The following is a 19502-nucleotide window of genomic DNA, read 5'->3' on the forward strand; positions in this document are numbered from 1 at the left end:
CCTCAAGCCTCATCTCTACATGACTTTCTATCTTATTAAATCCTCAAGCCTCATCTCTACATGACTTTCTATCTTATTAAATCCTCAAGCCTCATCTCTACATGACTTTCTATCTTATTAAATCCTCAAGCCTCATCTCTACATGACTTTCTATCTTATTAAATCCGCAAGCCTCATCTCTACATGACTTTCTATCTTATTAAATCCTCAAGCCTCATCTCTACATGACTTTCTATCTTATTAAATCCCCAAGCCTCATCTCTACATGACTTTCTATCTTATTAAATCCTCAAGCCTCATCTCTACATGACTTTCTATCTTATTAAATCCTCAAGCCTCATCTCTACATGAATTTCTATCTTATTAAATCCTCAAGCCTCATCTCTACATGACTTTCTATCTTATTAAATCCTCAAGCCTCATCTCTACATGACTTTATATCTTTATTAAATCCGCAAGCCTCATCTCTACATGACTTTCTATCTTATTAAATCCTCAAGCCTCATCTCTACATGACTTTCTATCTTATTAAATCCTCAAGCCTCATCTCTACATGACTTTCTATCTTATTAAATCCTCAAGCCTCATCTCTACATGACTTTCTATCTTATTAAATCCTCAAGCCTCATCTCTACATGACTTTATATCTTATTAAATCCTCAAGCCTCATCTCTACATGACTTTCTATCTTATTAAATCCTCAAGCCTCATCTCTACATGACTTTCTATCTTATTAAATCCTCAAGCCTCATCTCTACATGACTTTCTATCTTATTAAATCCTCAAGCCTCATCTCTACATGACTTTATATCTTATTAAATCCTTCCAAACAAGCCTCGTCTCTACATGACTTTCTATCTTATTAAATCCTCAAGCCTCATCTCTACATGACTTTATATCTTATTAAATCCTCAAGCCTCATCTCTACATGACTTTATATCTTATTAAATCCTCAAGCCTCATCTCTACATGACTTTCTATCTTATTAAAACCTCAAGCCTCATCTCTACATGACTTTCTATCTTATAAAATCCTTAAGCCTCAACTCTACATGACTTTCTATCTTATTAAATCCTTAAGCCTCAACTCTACATACTGGTAAGTGTATCATTGTATCAGTAAATTCTCATCATGATGTACCCGCGCTAAGGACTATTCAACACTGGTCTGACCAATCGGAAACAACGCTTCAAGATTGTTTTGATCACGCGGACTGGGACATGTTCCGGGTAGCCTCAGAGAATAATGTTGAAGTATACGCTGATTCGGTGAGTCAGTTTATCAGGAAGTGTATAGGAGTTGTTGTACCCACTGTGACTATTAAAACCTTCCCTAACCAGAAACCATGGATAGATGGCAGCATTCACATAAAACTGAAAGCGCGAACCATTGCATTTAACCGCGGAAAGATGACTGGTAATATGGCCAAAAACAAACAGTGTAGTTATTCCCTCCGCAAGGCAATCCAACAAGCGAAACATGAGTACAGAGACAAAGTGGAGTCGCAATTCAACGGCTCAGACATGAGACGTATGTGACAGGGTCTACAGACAATCACGGATTACAAAAGGAAAACCAGCCACATCGCGGACACCGACATCTTGCTTTCAGACAAACTAAACTCCTTCTTTTCCCGCTTTGAGGATAATACAGTGTCACCGACGCAGCCCGCTACCAAGGACTCTGGGCTCTCCTTCTCTGTGGCCGACGTGAGTAAAACATTTAAACGTGTTAACCCTCGCAAGGCTGCCGGCCCAGACGGCATTCCCAGCCGCGTCCTCAGAGCATGCGCTGACCAGCTGGCTGGTGTGTTTACAGACATATTTAATCGCTCCCTAGCCCAGTCTGCTGTCCCCACATGCTTCAAGAGGGCCACCATTGTTCCTGTTCCCAAGAAAGCAAAGGCGACTGAACTAAATGACTATCGCCCCGTTGCACTCACTTCTGTCATCATGAAGTGCTTTGAGAGACTAGTCGAGGATCATATCACCTCCACCTTACCTGTCACCCTACACCACCCGATGTCACAGGAAGGCCAGAAAGATAGTCAAGAAAGATCATCAAGGACAACAACCACCCGAGCCACTGCCTGTTCACCCCACTATCATCCAGAAGGTGAGGTCAGTACAGGTGCATCACTGCCTGTTCACCCCACTATCATCCAGAAGGTGAGGTCAGTACAGGTGCATCAAAGCTGGAACCGAGAGACTGAAAAACAGCTTCTATCTCAAGGCCATCAGACTGTTAAACAGCCATCACTAGCATTGAGAGGCTGCTGCCAACATACTGACTGAACTCCAGCTCACTTTAATAATGGAAATTGATGGAAATTGATCAAAAATGTATCATTAGCCACTTTAAACAATGCCACTTAATATAATGTATATGTATATACTGTACTCTATATCATCTACTGCATCTTGCCATCTTTATGTAATACATGTATCACTAGCCACTTTAAACCTGGTACGGCAACTGCTCCGCCCTCAACCACAGGACTCTCCAGAGGGTAGTGAGGTCTGCACAACGCATCACCGGGGGCAAACTACCTGCCCTCCAGGACACCTACACCACCCGATGTCACAGGAAGGCCATAAAGATCATCAAGGACAACAACCACCCGAGCCACTGCCTGTTCACCCCGCTATCATCCAGAAGGCGAGGTCAGTACAGGTGCATCAAAGCAGGGACCGAGAGACTGAAAAACAGCTTCTATCTCAAGGTCATCAGACTGTTAAACAGCCACCACTAACATTAGAGGCTGCTGCCAACATACAGACTTGGAATCATTGGAAACTTTAATAAATGGATCACTAGTCACTTTAAACCATGTTTACATATCTTACATTACTCATCTCATACGTATATGCTGTATTTTATATTTTATATCTATTGCATCTTGCCTATGCTGCTCTGTCATTGCTCAGTCATATATTTATATGTATATATTCTTATTCCATTCCTTTACTTAGACTTGTGTGTATTAGGTAGTGGTAGTGGAATTGTCGATTACGTTAGATATTGCTGCATTGTCGGAACTAGAAGCACAAGCATTTCGCTACACTCACAATAACATCTGCTAACCATGTGACCAATTACATTTGATTTGATTTGATTTGATGATTGTGTGTTGAACAGACACAGGTAGGATGGTCAAAGACCAGTCATACTATTTCCCTACAGCACTACTGCCATCAGCACAACGAAGAACAACATCAACAACAACAACATGGATAAACAAACAAACACATTCAGAACACGTCAAAATAATGAATATTCACAACTCATTTTGTGGCTAAATCTGAGGTCTGAGGTGGAAACGCACATAGAACCAGTTATTAGTGTTGACAGTTTTCGGTTAAAACTGTCCAGAATAGTTCAAACTGAATATTGTTTTCATATATCACTGAGTTTCAGCTCCTGTTTGGGTGTTTAATCCATGCTGGGACTGTGTGGGAAAACAAACTCTGTTCCAAATTAATTCTGATACTTGGTTCATGATCTAGGTCTCCAGTAGTAGCTACTATAATGTGAGTCTTATGGAATATCGTACTGTTCAAATACAAAACTGACGAGACGTAGTTGGAACGCAAAACGGTTATTTCAGTTCTTATTAAATAATAATATTGACTAATACTATAACCCAGACCTACTACTGTATACAGGGCTAATACTATAACCCAGACCTACTACTGTATACAGGGCTAATACTATAACCCAGACCTACTACTGTATACAGGGCTAATACTGTAACCCAGACCTACTACTGGATACAGGGCTAATACTATAACCCAGACCTACTACTGTATACAGGGCTAATACTATAACCCAGACCTACTACTGTATACAGGGATAATACTATAACCCAGACCTACTACTGTATACAGGGCTAATACTGTAACCCAGACCTACTACTGTATACAGGGCTAATACTGTAACCCAGACCTACTACTGTATACAGGGCTAATACCGTAACCCAGACCTACTACTGTATACAGGGCTAATACTATAACCCAGACCTACTACTGTATACAGGGATAATACTGTAACCCAGACCTACTACTGTATACAGGGCTAATACTGTAACCCAGACCTACTACTGTATACAGGGCTAATACTGTAACCCAGACCTACTACTGTATACAGGGCTAATACTGTAACCCAGACCTACTACTGTATACAGGGCTAATACTGTAACCCAGACCTACTACTGTATACAGGGCTAATACTGTAACCAGACCTACTACTGTATACAGGGCTAATACTATAACCCAGACCTACTACTGTATACAGGGCTAATACTATAACCCAGACCTACTACTGTATACAGGGCTAATACTATAACCCAGACCTACTACTGTATACAGGGCTAATACTATAACCCAGACCTACTACTGTATACAGGGCTAATACTGTAACCCAGACCTACTACTGTATACAGGGCTAATACTGTAACCCAGACCTACTACTGTATACAGGGCTAATACCGTAACCCAGACCTACTACTGTATACAGGGCTAATACTATAACCCAGACCTACTACTGTATACAGGGATAATACTGTAACCCAGACCTACTACTGTATACAGGGCTAATACTGTAACCCAGACCTACTACTGTATACAGGGCTAATACTATAACCCAGACCTACTACTGTATACAGGGCTAATACTATAACCCAGACCTACTACTGTATACAGGGCTAATATTGTAACCCAGACCTACTACTGTATACAGGACTATTACTGTAACCCAGACCTACTACTGTATACAGGGCTAATACTATAACCCAGACCTACTACTGTATACAGGGCTAATACTATAACCCAGACCTACTACTGTATACAGGGCTAATACTATAACCCAGACCTACTACTGTATACAGGGCTAATACTATAACCCAGACCTACTACTGTATACAGGGCTAATACTGTATACAGGGCTAATACTGTAACCCAGACCTACTACTGTATACAGGGCTAATACTATAACCCAGACCTACTACTGTATACAGGGCTAATACTATAACCCAGACCTACTACTGTATACAGGGCTAATACTATAACCCAGACCTACTACTGTATACAGGGCTAATACTATAACCCAGACCTACTACTGTATACAGGGCTAATACTATAACCCAGACCTACTACTGTATACAGGGCTAATACTGTAACCCAGACCTACTACTGTATACAGGACTATTACTGTAACCCAGACCTACTACTGTATACAGGGCTAATACTATAACCCAGACCTACTACTGTATACAGGGCTAATACTATAACCCAGACCTACTACTGTATACAGGGCTAATACTATAACCCAGACCTACTACTGTATACAGGGCTAATACTGTATACAGGGCTAATACTATAACCCAGACCTACTACTGTATACAGGGCTAATACTGTAACCCAGACCTACTACTGTATACAGGGCTAATACTGTAACCCAGACCTACTACTGTATACAGGGCTAATACTATAACCCAGACCTACTACTGTATACAGGGCTAATACTAATACTATAACCCAGACCTACTACTGTATAAAGGGCTAATACTGTAACCAGACCTACTACTGTATACAGGGCTAATACTATAACCCAGACCTACTACTGTATACAGGGCTAATACTAATACTATAACCCAGACCTACTACTGTATAAAGGGCTAATACTGTAACCAGACCTACTACTGTATACAGGGATAATACTATAACCCAGACCTACTACTGTATACAGGGCTAATACTGTAACCCAGACCTACTACTGTATACAGGGCTAATACTGTATACAGGGCTAATACTGTAACCCAGACCTACTACTGTATACAGGGCTAATACTATAACCCAGACCTACTACTGTATACAGGGCTAATACTATAACCCAGACCTACTACTGTATACAGGGCTAATACTATAACCCAGACCAACTACTGTATACAGGGCTAATACTGTAACCCAGACCTACTACTGTATACAGGGCTAATACTGTAACCCAGACCAACTACTACTGTATAAAGGGCTAATACTATAACCCAGACCTACTACTGTATACAGGGCTAATACTATAACCCAGACCTACTACTGTATACAGGGCTAATACTATAACCAGACCTACTACTGTATACAGGGCTAATACTATAACCCAGACCTACTACTGTATACAGGGCTAATACTATAACCCAGACCTACTACTGTATACAGGGCTAAAACTATAACCAGACCTACTACTGTATACAGGGCTAAGACTGTAACCCAGACCTACTACTGTATACAGGGCTAATACTGTAACCCAGACCTACTACTGTATACAGGGCTAATACTATAACCCAGACCTACTACTGTATACAGGGCTAATACTATAACCCAGACCTACTACTGTATACAGGGCTAATACTATAACCCAGACCTACAACTGTATACAGGGCTAATACTATAACCCAGACCTACTACTGTATACAGGGCTAATACTATAACCCAGACCTACTACTGTATACAGGGCTAATACTGTAACCCAGACCTACTACTGTATACAGGGCTAATACTATAACCCAGACCTACTACTGTATACAGGGATAATACTATAACCCAGACCTACTACTGTATACAGGGCTAATACTGTAACCAAGACCTACTACTGTATACAGGGCTAATACTAATACTATAACCCAGACCTACTACTGTATACAGGGCTAATACTGTAACCAAGACCTACTACTGTATACAGGGCTAATACTGTAACCCAGACCTACTACTGTATACAGGGATAATACTATAACCCAGACCTACTACTGTATACAGGGCTAATACTGTAACCCAGACCTACTACTGTATACAGGGCTAATACTATAACCCAGACCTACTACTGTATACAGGGCTAATACTATAACCCAGACCTACTACTGTATACAGAGCTAATACTGTAACCCAGACCTACTACTGTATACAGGGCTAATACTGTAACCAAGACCTACTACTGTATACAGGGCTAATACTATAACCCAGACCTACTACTGTATACAGGGCTAATACTGTAACCCAGACCTACTACTGTATACAGGGCTAATACTATAACCCAGACCTACTACTGTATACAGGGCTAATACTAATACTATAACCCAGACCTACTACTGTATACAGGGCTAATACTGTAACCCAGACCTACTACTGTATACAGGGCTAATACTGTAACCCAGACCAACTACTACTGTATAAAGGGCTAATACTATAACCCAGACCTACTACTGTATACAGGGCTAATACTATAACCCAGACCTACTACTGTATACAGGGCTAATACTATAACCAGACCTACTACTGTATACAGGGCTAATACTATAACCCAGACCTACTACTGTATACAGGGCTAATACTATAACCCAGACCTACTACTGTATACAGGGCTAAAACTATAACCAGACCTACTACTGTATACAGGGCTAAGACTGTAACCCAGACCTACTACTGTATACAGGGCTAATACTGTAACCCAGACCTACTACTGTATACAGGGCTAATACTATAACCCAGACCTACTACTGTATACAGGGCTAATACTATAACCCAGACCTACTACTGTATACAGGGCTAATACTATAACCCAGACCTACAACTGTATACAGGGCTAATACTATAACCCAGACCTACTACTGTATACAGGGCTAATACTATAACCCAGACCTACTACTGTATACAGGGCTAATACTGTAACCCAGACCTACTACTGTATACAGGGCTAATACTATAACCCAGACCTACTACTGTATACAGGGATAATACTATAACCCAGACCTACTACTGTATACAGGGCTAATACTGTAACCAAGACCTACTACTGTATACAGGGCTAATACTAATACTATAACCCAGACCTACTACTGTATACAGGGCTAATACTGTAACCAAGACCTACTACTGTATACAGGGCTAATACTGTAACCCAGACCTACTACTGTATACAGGGATAATACTATAACCCAGACCTACTACTGTATACAGGGCTAATACTGTAACCCAGACCTACTACTGTATACAGGGCTAATACTATAACCCAGACCTACTACTGTATACAGGGCTAATACTATAACCCAGACCTACTACTGTATACAGAGCTAATACTGTAACCCAGACCTACTACTGTATACAGGGCTAATACTGTAACCAAGACCTACTACTGTATACAGGGCTAATACTATAACCCAGACCTACTACTGTATACAGGGCTAATACTGTAACCCAGACCTACTACTGTATACAGGGCTAATACTATAACCCAGACCTACTACTGTATACAGGGCTAATACTAATACTATAACCCAGACCTACTACTGTATAAAGGGCTAATACTGTAACCAGACCTACTACTGTATACAGGGATAATACTATAACCCAGACCTACTACTGTATACAGGGCTAATACTATAACCCAGACCTACTACTGTATACAGGGCTAATACTGTATACAGGGCTAATACTGTAACCCAGACCTACTACTGTATACAGGGCTAATACTATAACCCAGACCTACTACTGTATACAGGGCTAATACTATAACCCAGACCTACTACTGTATACAGGGCTAATACTATAACCCAGACCAACTACTGTATACAGGGCTAATACTGTAACCCAGACCTACTACTGTATACAGGGCTAATACTGTAACCCAGACCAACTACTACTGTATAAAGGGCTAATACTATAACCCAGACCTACTACTGTATACAGGGCTAATACTATAACCCAGACCTACTACTGTATACAGGGCTAATACTATAACCAGACCTACTACTGTATACAGGGCTAATACTATAACCCAGACCTACTACTGTATACAGGGCTAATACTATAACCCAGACCTACTACTGTATACAGGGCTAAAACTATAACCAGACCTACTACTGTATACAGGGCTAAGACTGTAACCCAGACCTACTACTGTATACAGGGCTAATACTGTAACCCAGACCTACTACTGTATACAGGGCTAATACTATAACCCAGACCTACTACTGTATACAGGGCTAATACTATAACCCAGACCTACTACTGTATACAGGGCTAATACTATAACCCAGACCTACAACTGTATACAGGGCTAATACTATAACCCAGACCTACTACTGTATACAGGGCTAATACTATAACCCAGACCTACTACTGTATACAGGGCTAATACTGTAACCCAGACCTACTACTGTATACAGGGCTAATACTATAACCCAGACCTACTACTGTATACAGGGATAATACTATAACCCAGACCTACTACTGTATACAGGGCTAATACTGTAACCAAGACCTACTACTGTATACAGGGCTAATACTAATACTATAACCCAGACCTACTACTGTATACAGGGCTAATACTGTAACCAAGACCTACTACTGTATACAGGGCTAATACTGTAACCCAGACCTACTACTGTATACAGGGATAATACTATAACCCAGACCTACTACTGTATACAGGGCTAATACTGTAACCCAGACCTACTACTGTATACAGGGCTAATACTATAACCCAGACCTACTACTGTATACAGGGCTAATACTATAACCCAGACCTACTACTGTATACAGAGCTAATACTGTAACCCAGACCTACTACTGTATACAGGGCTAATACTGTAACCAAGACCTACTACTGTATACAGGGCTAATACTATAACCCAGACCTACTACTGTATACAGGGCTAATACTGTAACCCAGACCTACTACTGTATACAGGGCTAATACTATAACCCAGACCTACTACTGTATACAGGGCTAATACTATAACCCAGACCTACTACTGTATACAGGGCTAATACTAATACTATAACCCAGACCTACTACTGGATACAGGGCTAATACTATAACCCAGACCTACTACTGTATACAGGGCTAATACTATAACCCAGACCTACTACTGTATACAGGGCTAATACTATAACCCAGACCTACTACTGTATACAGGGCTAATACTGTAACCCAGATCTACTACTGTATACAGGGCTAATACTATAACCAGACCTACTACTGTATACAGGGCTAATACTGTAACCCAGACCTACTACTGTATACAGGGCTAAGACTGTAACCCAGACCTACTACTGTATACAGGGCTAATACTGTAACCCAGACCTACTACTGTATACAGGGCTAATACTATAACCCAGACCTACTACTGTATACAGGGCTAATACTGTAACCCAGACCTACTACTGTATACAGGGCTAATACTATAACCCAGACCTACTACTGTATACAGGGCTAATACTGTAACCCAGACCTACTACTGTATACAGGGCTAATACTATAACCCAGACCTACTACTGTATACAGGGATAATACTATAACCCAGACCTACTACTGTATACAGGGCTAATACTGTAACCCAGACCTACTACTGTATACAGGGCTAATACTATAACCCAGACCTACTACTGTATACAGGGCTAATACTAATACTATAACCCAGACCTACTAATGTACACAGGGCTAATACTGTAACCCAGACCTACTACTGTATACAGGGCTAATACTATAACCCAGACCTACTACTGTATACAGGGCTAATACTGTAACCCAGACCTACTACTGTATACAGGGCTAATACTATAACCCAGACCTACTACTGTATACAGGGCTAATACTATAACCCAGACCTACTACTGTATACAGGGCTAATACTGTAACCCAGACCTACTACTGTATACAGGGCTAATACTATAACCCAGACCTACTACTGTATACAGGGCTAATACTAATACTATAACCCAGACCTACTACTGTATACAGGGCTAATACTGTAACCCAGACCTACTACTGTATACAGGGCTAATACTATAACCCAGACCTACTACTGTATACAGGGCTAATACTATAACCCAGACCTACTACTGTATACAGGGCTAATACTAATACTATAACCCAGACCTACTACTGGATACAGGGCTAATACTATAACCCAGACCTACTACTGTATACAGGGCTAATACTATAACCCAGACCTACTACTGTATACAGGGCTAATACTATAACCCAGACCTACTACTGTATACAGGGCTAATACTATAACCCAGACCTACTACTATATACAGGGCTAATACTGTAACCCAGATCTACTACTGTATACAGGGCTAATACTATAACCAGACCTACTACTGTATACAGGGCTAATACTGTAACCCAGACCTACTACTGTATACAGGGCTAAGACTGTAACCCAGACCTACTACTGTATACAGGGCTAATACTGTAACCCAGACCTACTACTGTATACAGGGCTAATACTGTAACCCAGACCTACTACTGTATACAGGGCTAATACTATAACCCAGACCTACTACTGTATACAGGGCTAATACTATAACCCAGACCTACTACTGTATACAGGGCTAATACTGTAACCCAGACCTACTACTGTATACAGGGCTAATACTATAACCCAGACCTACTACTGTATACAGGGCTAATACTAATACTATAACCCAGACCTACTACTGTATACAGGGCTAATACTGTAACCCAGACCTACTACTGTATACAGGGCTAATACTATAACCCAGACCTACTACTGTATACAGGGCTAATACTATAACCCAGACCTACTACTGTATACAGGGCTAATACTATAACCCAGACCTACTACTGTATACAGGGCTAATACTATAACCCAGACCTACTACTGTATACAGGGCTAATACTGTAACCCAGACCTACTACTGTATACAGGGCTAATACTGTAACCCAGACCTACTACTGTATACAGGGTTAATACTATAACCCAGACCTACTACTGTATACAGGGCTAATACTATAACCCAGACCTACTACTGTATACAGGGCTAATACTGTAACCCAGACCTATTACTGTATACAGGGCTAATACTAATACTATAACCCAGACCTACTACTGTATACAGGGCTAATACTGTAACCCAGACATACTACTGTATACAGGGATAATACTATAACCCAGACCTACTACTGTATACAGGGCTAATACTGTAACCCAGACCTACTACTGTATACAGGGCTAATACTATAACCCAGACCTACTACTGTATACAGGGCTAATACTATAACCCAGACCTACTACTGTATACAGGGCTAATACTGTAACCCAGACCTACTACTGTATACAGGGCTAATACTGTAACCCAGACCTACTACTGTATACAGGGCTAATACTATAACCAAGACCTACTACTGTATACAGGGCTAATACTGTAACCCAGACCTACTACTCTATACAGGGCTAATACTGTAACCCAGACCTACTACTGTATACAGGGCTAATACTATAACCCAGACCTACTACTGTATACAGGGCTAATACTATAACCCAGACCTACTACTGTATACAGGGCTAATACTGTAACCCAGACCTACTACTGTATACAGGGCTAATACTATAACCAGACCTACTACTGTATACAGGGCTAATGCTATAACCCAGACCTACTACTGTATACAGGGCTAATACTATAACCCAGACCTACTACTGTATACAGGGCTAATACTGTAACCCAGACCTACTACTGTATACAGGGCTAATACTATAACCCAGACCTACTACTGTATACAGGGCTAAAACTATAACCCAGACCTACTACTGTATACAGGGCTAATACTATAACCCAGACCTACTACTGTATACAGGGCTAATACTATAACCCAGACCTACTACTGTATACAGGGCTAATACTGTAACCCAGACCTACTACTGTATACAGGGCTAATACTGTAACCCAGACCTACTACTGAATACAGGGCTAATACTATAACCCAGACCTACTACTGTATACAGGGCTAATACTATAACCCAGACCTACTACTGTATACAGGGCTAATACTATAACCCAGACCTACTACTGTATACAGGGCTAATACTGTAACCCAGATCTACTACTGTATACAGGGCTAATACTGTAACCAGACCTACTACTGTATACAGGGCTAATACTGTAACCCAGACCTACTACTGTATACAGGGCTAATACTGTAACCCAGACCTACTACTGTATACAGGGCTAATACTATAACCCAGACCTACTACTGTATACAGGGCTAATACTGTAACCCAGACCTACTACTGTATACAGGGCTAATACTGTAACCCAGACCTACTACTGTATACAGGGCTAATACTATAACCCAGACCTACTACTGTATACAGGGCTAATACTATAACCCAGACCTACTACTGTATACAGGGCTAATACTGTAACCCAGACCTACTACTGTATACAGGGCTAATACTATAACCAAACCTACTACTGTATACAGGGCTAATACTATAACCCAGACCTACTACTGTATACAGGGCTAATACTATCACCCAGACCTACTACTGTATACAGGGCTAATACTGTAACCCAGACCTACTACTGTATACAGGGCTAATACTATAACCCAGACCTACTACTGTATACAGGGCTAATACTGTAACCCAGACCTACTACTGTATACAGGGGTAATACTATAACCCAGACCTACTACTGTATACAGGGCTAATACTGTAACCCAGACCTACTACTGTATACAGGGCTAATACTATAACCAGACCTACTACTGTATACAGGGCTAAGACTGTAACCCAGACCTACTACTGTATACAGGGCTAATACTGTAACCCAGACCTACTACTGTATACAGGGCTAATACTATAACCCAGACCTACTACTGTATACAGGGCTAATACTGTAACCCAGACCTACTACTGTATACAGGGCTAATACTGTAACCCAGACCTACTACTGTATACAGGGCTAATACTGTAACCCAGACCTACTACTGTATACAGGGCTAATACTATAACCCAGACCTACTACTGTATACAGGGCTAATACTGTAACCCAGACCTACTACTGTATACAGGGCTAATACTATAACCCAGACCTACTACTGTATACAGGGCTAATACTATAACCCAGACCTACTACTGTATACAGGGCTAATACTGTAACCCAGACCTACTACTGTATACAGGGCTAATACTATAACCCAGACCTACTACTGTATACAGGGCTAATACTAATACTATAACCCAGACCTACTACTGTATACAGGGCTAATACTGTAACCCAGACCTACTACTGTATACAGGGCTAATACTGTAACCCAGACCTACTACTGTATACAGGGCTAATACTATAACCCAGACCTACTACTGTATACAGGGCTAATACTATAACCCAGACCTACTACTGTATACAGGGCTAATACTATAACCCAGACCTACTACTGTATACAGGGCTAATACTGTAACCCAGACCTACTACTGTATACAGGGCTAATACTATAACCCAGACCTACTACTGTATACAGGGCTAATACTATAACCCAGACCTACTACTGTATACAGGGCTAATACTATAACCCAGACCTACTACTGTATACAGGGCTAATACTATAACCCAGACCTACTACTGTATACAGGGCTAATACTGTAACCCAGACCTACTACTGTATACAGGGCTAATACTATAACCCAGACCTACTACTGTATACAGGGCTAATACTGTAACCCAGACCTACTACTGTATACAGGGCTAATACTATAACCCAGACCTACTACTGTATACAGGGCTAATACTATAACCCAGACCTACTACTGTATACAGGGCTAATACTGTAACCCAGACCTACTACTGTATACAGGGCTAATACTGTAACCCAGACCTACTACTTTGTACAGGGCTAATACTATAACCCAGACCTACCACTGTATACAGGGCTAATACTGTAACCCAGACGTACTACTGTATACAGGGCTAATACTGTAACCCAGACCTACTACTGTATACAGGACTAATACTATAACCCAGACCTACTACTGTATACAGGGCTAATACTGTATACAGGGCTAATACTGTAACCCAGACCTACTACTGTATACAGGGCTAATACTATAACCCAGACCTACTACTGTATACAGGGCTAATACTATAACCCAGACCTACTACTGTATACAGGGCTAATACTATAACCCAGACCTACTACTGTATACAGGGCTAATACTATAACCCAGACCTACTACTGTATACAGGGCTAATACTATAACCCAGACCTACTACTGTATACAGGGCTAATACTATAACCCAGACCTACTACTGTATACAGGGCTAATACTGTAACCCAGACCTACTACTGTATACAGGGCTAATACTGTAACCCAGACCTACTACTGTATACAGGGCTAAGACTATAACCCAGACCTACTACTGTATACAGGGCTAATACTATAACCCAGACCTACTACTGTATACAGGGCTAATACTGTAACCCAGACCTACTACTGTATACAGGGCTAATACTGTAACCCAGACCTACTACTGTATACAGGGCTAATACTATAACCCAGACCTACTACTGTATACAGGGCTAATACTATAACCCAGACCTACTACTGTATACAGGGCTAATACTATAACCCAGACCTACTGTAGCAGGGACGCATTGTTTCCAAGTCTACCTGGTCTACACTATTTTAGAAAAAAAGTTACTATCTATAGAACCTAAAAGAAAGAAGAAGATAAGGTAACTGAACACTAGTAGCACTTTGAGATGCTAGTTAAACTGATACAACAGGACTGATACAGGACTGATACAACAGGACTGATACAACAGGACTGATACAACAGGACTGATACAACAGGACTGATACAACAGGACTGATGATACAGGACTGATACAACAGGACTGATACAACAGGACTGATACAACAGGACTGATACAACAGGACTGATACAACAGGACTGATACAACAGGACTGATACAACAGGACTGATACAACAGGACTGATACAACAGGACTGATACAACAGGACTGATACAGGACTGATACAACAGGACTGATACAACAGGACTGATACAACAGGACTGATACAACAGGACTGATACAACAGGACTGATACAACAGGACTGATACAACAGGACTGATACAACAGGACTGATACAACAGGACTGATACAACAGGACTGATACAGAACTGATACAACAGGACTGATACAACAGGACTGATACAACAGGACTGATACAACAGGACTGATACAACAGGACTGATACAACAGGACTGATACAACAGGACTGATACAACAGGACTGATACAACAGGACTGATACAACAGGACTGATACAACAGGACTGATTCAACAGGACTGATTCAACAGGACTGATTCAACAGGACTGATACAACAGGACTGATACAACAGGACTGATACAACAGGACTGATACAACAGGACTGATACAACAGGACTGATACAACAGGACTGATACAACAGGACTGATACAACAGGACTGATACAACAGGACTGATACAACAGGACTGATACAACAGGACTGATACAGGACTGATACAGGACTGATACAACAGGACTGATACAACAGGACTGATACAACAGGACTGATACAACAGGACTGATACAACAGGACTGATACAGGACTGATACAGGACTGATACAGGACTGATACAACAGGACTGATATAGGACTGATACAACAGGACTGATACAGGACTGATACAACAGGACTGATACAACAGGACTGATACAACAGGACTGATACAACAGGACTGATACAACAGGACTGATACAACAGGACTGATACAACAGGACTGATACAGGACTGATACAGGACTGATACAGGACTGATACAACAGGACTGATACAACAGGACTGATACAACAGGACTGATACAACAGGACTGATACAACAGGACTGATACAACAGGACGGATACAACAGGACGGATACAACAGGACGGATACAACAGGACGGATACAACAGGACGGATACAACAGGACGGATACAACAGGACTGATACAACAGGACTGATACAACAGGACTGATACAACAGGACTGATACAACAGGACTGATACAACAGGACTGATACAACAGGACTGATACAACAGGACTGATACAACAGGACTGATACAACAGGACTGATACAACAGGACTGATACAACAGTTCTGATACAACAGGACTGATACAACAGGACTGATACAACAGGACTGATACAACAGGACTGATACAACAGGACTGATACAACAGGACTGATACAGCACTGATACAGGACTGATAAAGAACTGATACAACAGGACTGATACAACAGGACTGATACAACAGGACTGATACAACAGGACTGATACAACAGGACTGATACAACAGGACTGATACAACAGGACTGATACAACAGGACTGATACAACAGGACTGATACAACAGGACTGACACAACAGGACTGATACAACAGGACTGACACAACAGGACTGACACAACAGGACTGACACAACAGGACTGACACAACAGGACTGATACAACAGGACTGATACAACAGGACTGATACAACAGGACTGATACAAAAAGGACTGATACAACAGGACTGATACAACAGGACTGATACAACAGGACTGATACAACAGGACTGATACAACAGGACTGATACAGGACTGATACAGGACTGATACAACAGGACTGATACAACAGGACTGATACAACAGGACTGATACAACAGGACTGATACAGGACTGATACAGGACTGATACAACAGGACTGATACAACAGGACTGATACAACAGGACTGATACAGGACTGATACAACAGGACTGATACAACAGGACTGATACAGGACTGATACAACAGGACTGATACAGGACTGATACAACAGGACTGATAAAGAACTGATACAGGACTGATACAACAGGACTGATACAACAGGACTGATACAACAGGACTGATACAACAGGACTGATACAACAGGACTGATACAACAGGACTGATACAACAGGACTGATACAACAGGACTACTACAGGACTGATACAGGACTGATACAGGACTGATACAGGACTGATACAGGACTGATAAAGAACTGATACAACAGGACTGATACAACAGGACTGATACAACAGGACTGATACAACAGGACTGATACAACAGGACTGATACAACAGGACTGATACAACAGGACTGATACAACAGGACTGATACAACAGGACTGATACAGGACTGATACAGGACTGATAAAGAACTGATACAACAGGACTGATACAACAGGACTGATACAGGACTGATACAACAGGACTGATACAACAGGACTGATACAACAGGACTGATACAACAGGACTGATACAACAGGACTGATACAACAGGACTGATACAACAGGACTGATACAACAGGACTGATACAACAGGACTGATACAACAGGACTGATACAACAGGACTGATACAACAGGACTGATACAGGACTGATACAACAGGACTGATACAACAGGACTGATACAGGACTGATACAACAGGACTGATACAACAGGACTGATACAACAGGACTGATACAACAGGACTGATACAACAGGACTGATACAACAGGACTGATACAACAGGACTGATACAACAGGACTGATACAACAGGACTGATACAACAGGACTACTACAGGACTGATACAGGACTGATACAGGACTGATACAGGACTGATACAGGACTGATAAAGAACTGATACAACAGGACTGATACAACAGGACTGATACAACAGGACTGATACAGGACTGATACAACAGGACTGATACAACAGGACTGATACAGGACTGATACAACAGGACTGATACAACAGGACTGATACAACAGGACTGATACAACAGGACTGATACAACAGGACTGATACAACAGGACTGATACAACAGGACTGATACAACAGGACTGATACAACAGGACTGATACAACAGGACTGATACAACAGGACTGATACTACAGGACTACTACAGGACTGATACAGGACTGATACAGGACTGATACAGGACTGATACAGGACTGATAAAGAACTGATACAACAGGACTGATACAGGACTGATAAAGAACTGATACAACAGGACTGATACAACAGGACTGATACAGGACTGATACAACAGGACTGATACAACAGGACTGATACAACAGGACTGATACAACAGGACTGATACAACAGGACTGATACAACAGGACTGATACAACAGGACTGATACAACAGGACTGATACAACAGGACTGATACAACAGGACTGATACAGGACTGATACAACAGGACTGATACAACAGGACTGATACAACAGGACTGATACAACAGGACTGATACAACAGGACTGATACAACAGGACTGATACAACAGGACTGATACAACAGGACTGATACAACAGGACTGATACAACAGGACTGATACAACAGGACTGATACAACAGGACTGATACAACAGGACTGATACAACAGGACTGATACAGGACTGATACAACAGGACTGATACAACAGGCCTGATACAACAGGCCTGATACAACAGGACTGATACAACAGGACTGATACAGGACTGATACAACAGGACTGATACAACAGGACTGATACAGGACTGATACAACAGGACTGATACAGGACTGATACAGGACTGATACAGGACTGATACAGGACTGATACAACAGGACTGATACAGGACTGATACAGCAGGACTGATACAGGACTGATACAGGACTGATACAGAACTGATACAGG

General features: G+C 41.4%; 1 protein-coding gene across 5 annotated transcripts in view; it reads right to left on the reverse strand.

Moving 5' to 3' along the window:
• Positions 1-19502, reverse strand: part of LOC129813324 (fibroblast growth factor receptor 3) — a 211854-nt gene that overhangs the window by 18709 nt on the left and 173643 nt on the right. The gene's annotated exons all lie outside the window — the stretch shown is intronic.

This window comes from Salvelinus fontinalis, chromosome 16 (assembly GCF_029448725.1).
Source record: "Salvelinus fontinalis isolate EN_2023a chromosome 16, ASM2944872v1, whole genome shotgun sequence".
NCBI lineage: Eukaryota > Metazoa > Chordata > Actinopteri > Salmoniformes > Salmonidae > Salvelinus > Salvelinus fontinalis.